Source organism: Chinchilla lanigera, unplaced genomic scaffold (assembly GCF_000276665.1).
Source record: "Chinchilla lanigera isolate Chin_1 unplaced genomic scaffold, ChiLan1.0 scaffold00005, whole genome shotgun sequence".
Lineage (NCBI taxonomy): Eukaryota > Metazoa > Chordata > Mammalia > Rodentia > Chinchillidae > Chinchilla > Chinchilla lanigera.
Window position 1 is genome coordinate 21,678,132 of NW_004955406.1, and position 4,666 is coordinate 21,682,797.

The window sequence follows — 4,666 nt, forward strand, 5'->3', positions numbered from 1 at the left end:
TTTTTTGCCAGTACCATGCTGTCTTTTATCATAGTAGCTTGTAGTATAATTTCAAGTCAGGAATTATGATATGATCCCCTTGATTTGCCTTTGTTGCTCAGAACTACCTTTGCTATTCTAGGTTATTCTCATTCCAAATGAATTTTAAGATTGTTTTCTCTAATTCTATGAGATATGGTGTTGGAGCTTTGATCAGGACTGCATTAAATCTGTAACACAATTTTGGAAGTATGGTCATTTTCACTGTTAGTTCTTCATACCCAAGAAGGAGGGAAATCTTTCCATTTTCTGATATCTTCTTCAATCTCCTTTTTCAGACTACCATAGTTTTCAGTGTAGGGGTCTTCTACTTCCTTCATTAGATTGATTCCTAGGTACTTCATTATTTTGGATGCTACTGTGAGAGATGTTGTTTCCCTAATTTCTTGCTCAGTGAGTTTGTTATTTGTGTACAGGACTGCTGATTTTTCATTTATGTGTTTGTTGTTTGAGACAGAGTCTTGCTATGTAGTCCAGGCTGGCCTCGAACTCATGGTAATCCTCCTACTTCAACCTCCCAAGTCCTAGGAATACAAACATGCACCACCACTCCTGGCCGTGGTTTTTGAGTGTTGACACTGTATCCATCTATGCTACTGAATTTGGTTATTAAATATAGAAGTTTTTGGTGGAGCTTTTGGGTCTTCTACATAGGGTATCATGTCATCCACAAATGATGATAATTTAACTTCTTCCTTCCCTACCCTTATTCCCTTTATTTCTTTCTCTTGTCTAATTGCTCTGGCTAATGTTTCCAGAACTATATTGAGTAAGAGTGGCTAATATGGTGTATTACATGTTAATATGGTGTATTACATGTATTTATTTGCATATGTTGAACCATGCCTGCAACTCTGAGATGAATCCTACTTGGACAAGTTGTACAATCTTCTTTATGATTTATTGCATTCTTGTTTTTCTAACTTTTTAGTTTAGCAGTACATTCTGTATATACATAATGATAGCATTCATCATAGGGAGTTTATACCTGTACATGATATATTTGGTTTCTTTTTTTCCCATTCCCCTCCCCTCCCTTCAACCCCTCTTCCTCTCTTTATTTAGAAAAGCTCAATGGGTTCTGTTTGCCCATATCTTATTGAGAATTTTTACATTTATGTTAATTAGAGATATTGGACTGTAGTTGTCTTTCTTGGTTGGATTCTTCTCTGGTTTTGAAATCAGAGTTATGTTTAATTCCAGGAATGAATTTCATTTTTCTTCTACTAACCCTTCTGATTCTTTCATCCAAATTTAAAGGGCCCTATGTTATTTTTAGGGACACCCAGATGAAGCAGCATAATCATTTCATTTCCAGATTAGCTTGTTAACCCAGGAATGAATTTGGGAGTATTTCTTCCCTTTTAATTTCATTAAAAGGGGCTGGGGATTTAGCTCAGCGGCAAAGCGCCTGCCTGGCAAGCGCAAGGTCATGAGTTCGGTTCCTGGTACCGGAGAAAAACAACAACAACAACAAAAATTTCATTAAAGAGTTTAAATTTAATTAGAGTTTTAATTTCATTAAAGATAAGTAGTGGCATTAGGTCTTCTCTAAATTTCTATTAGAATTCCATTAGGATCTGGGCTTTTCTTCATTGGTTGGTTTTTAGTTACATCTTTAATTTTATTGACTGATATTCGGTTAGTTAGAGTTTTTGTATCTTCTTGATTCAGCTTTGGTAATTCATCTGTATCTAGGAATCTGTCCATTTCTTCTGTGTTTTCCATCTTATTAGAATATAGGTTCTCAAAGTAGGTATTAAAAATCTTCTGGATTTCTGCAAGGTCTGTAGTGATTTCACCCTTTTCATTCCTAATTGCATGGATTTGAGTCTTTCCTTTTTTTGATAAGGTTGGCTAAGGGTTTGTCAATTTTATCTTTCAAAGAACCAACTCTGATTCATTGATTCTTTATGTTGTTTGCTTAGTCTCCATTGTATTAATTTCTGCTCTGATCTTTATAATTTCCTCCCATATAGAAGCTTTGGGCTTGACTTGCTCTTTTTCTTTTCTCTAGAAGCTTGAGGTTCAACATTAGGTTGTTCATTTGAGCTCTCTCTTTTTCTGACATGGCAATTCACTGCTCTAAATTTCCTGTGCAGGACTGCTTTCAATGTGTCCCATAAGTTCTGGTATGCTGTATTGCAACAGCAACAGAAACACCAACCATGTCACTCAGGGTTTGGAGGCAGATTTATTTTATATCAAAAGGCACTGATTGGGATCATTCCAAAATATCAGGCCCTGTACAGTGGTAGGCTAGCATTTTTATAGTCTGTAAGCAGGAAGTATAGAAACAGAGTACTTGGCTATCGTTAATTGATTCTTACAGTATGCATCATACTGACCAGCTATGCATCAAAGTGACCAGCCATTTCTAAGAAACAGAAGTGACAGGAACTGTAACAGGAACTGAAGTGAACTGGAGATTACCTGGGTAACTAACAGACTGGCTGGGGGACATTTTCTGCTACAGTATTAGCATAATTATTTAATTGTAGAAACTGTATAATTTCTTCTTTATCTTCACCTGTGACATATTGGTTGTTCAGAAGGGTGTTATTTAATTTCCATGTGCTTGTGGTTTCTTTTGCCACTGATTTCCAATTTCATTACACTATGGTCTGATAATATGCATGGGATAATTTCAGTTCCTTTCCATTTACTTAAGCTCTATGAGTTAGTATTTAGTCTATTTGGAGAAAGTCCCATGTACAGCTGAGAAGAATGTGTATTCTGTTACTGTGGGGTGGAACACTACTAAGTCCATTTGTTCAAAAGTTTGGTTCGTTCTGTTATTTCTTTTTTGATTTTCTTGTCTAGTTGACCTGTCTATTTGTGACAGTGGGGTATTGAGGTTCCCCATTAAAATTGTATTTGTGCTTATTTGATTTCTCATGTCTGTTAATATTTGTTTTATACAGTTGGGTGTGCTGGTATTTGGTGCCTAGATATTTATAATTATTATGTCTTTCTCTTGGATTGTTCCCTTTGCAAGGATATAGTTGCCTTTTTGTCTCTTTTATCAGTCTTGGCTTGGAATCCACTTTGTCTGGAAATAGAATAGTTACTGCTGTTTTTCTGGGTTCCTGTCACATGGAGTATTGTTTTCCATCCTTTGACTTTCAGTCTATGAATTTCTGTTTGAATTAAATGTGCTTCTTGCGTATAACATATTATTGAGTCTTGGTTCTTGATCCATTCTGCTAGTCTGTTTCTTTTGATTGGTGAACTGAGACCATTTATGCTGATGGTTATAACTGATATGTACTGACTTATCCTTGTCATATGATTTTCCTGTTGTTGGTTCCTTTTTTCCCCCTCTGTTTAGTTGCTTGCCTTGCCTGATGGATTCATTCTATTGGGGCTGTAGTCCTTGTTATCTCTTTCTAGAATGTCCTTCAGAACATTTTGGAGTGCTGGTTTGGAGTTCATAAATTTCCTAGGGTGATATCTGTTACAGAAGTATTTTATTTCTCCATCAGTTTTGAAAGATAGTTTTGCAGGGTACATCAATCTGGAGTGGAGTTTGTTTTCTTTTAGGGCTTGAAATACTTTACCCCAAGCTTTGCTTGACTTGAGAGTTTGTGTTGAAAAGTCTCTTGTGACTCTGGTGGGCTTTCCTTTATAGGTGATTTGTTTGTTTCCTCTAACAGCTTTTAGTTTTCTGTTCTTGTGTTTTTTTGTTTTTTTTGGTTTTTTTTTGGTTTTGTTTTTTTGGTTTTTTTCCTAGTACTGGGAATTGAACTCACTACCTTGCACTTGCCAGGCAGGCGCTGTGCCACTGAGCTAAACCCCCAGCCCCTGTTGTTGTGTTGAATTTTTGGAATCTTAATTATTATATGCCTTGGTATAGATTTTTTTTTTTTGATCATGGGTAACTGGAGTTCTATATGCCTCATTTTTCTATATGCCTCATTTATCTATATGTCAAATTCTTTTTCGCTGCCAGGAAAGTTTCCTGCCATGACTTCTGTGAACAGGTTTTTATTTGTGCTATATTCTGCCTTTTCATTGACTCCAATCGATCTTATATTATTCTTCTTTTCATCATATAGCACCTGTTGGATTTTTTGTGGTCCCTTGCTGTTTTTAGGAAATCTTTGTTTTCATGATTGATAACCACAATCATATCTTCTATATCTGATATTCTGTCCTCACATTGGCTCATTCTGCTGCATGTACATTCAATGGAATTTTTCATCCCTTGGACATCTGTTTGAATCTGTTCCATGCATTCCATGTCTTTCTTATGTTGCATGCTCATGGTTTCATGAATTTCCTAAGCTCCTCTATTTTTTAAATCTGTGTGTGCTCTAGAGTCACTAATCATATCCTTTATTATGGTCATCATCTCTGTGATTATCTGAGCAATTATTTCTGATTTGATATTTTCTAAAGTTCCATTCATCTGCTTTGTTACTCTGCTTTTACCACTTCAGAGTCAAGGTGCATGGCATTCAAATTGTTCTGTCTCATTGCCCACTGTGTTTGCCTTTGGTGAGCTAGAAGTCTAGGGTTGCATCTTGCTTAAGTGTCTTCCCATTTCTCTATATTTTAAGTTTGATTTCTGGTTTGATGTTTGTAAATTGCTTATGGCTAGTAGGTTTATTGTTAGTATTTACAA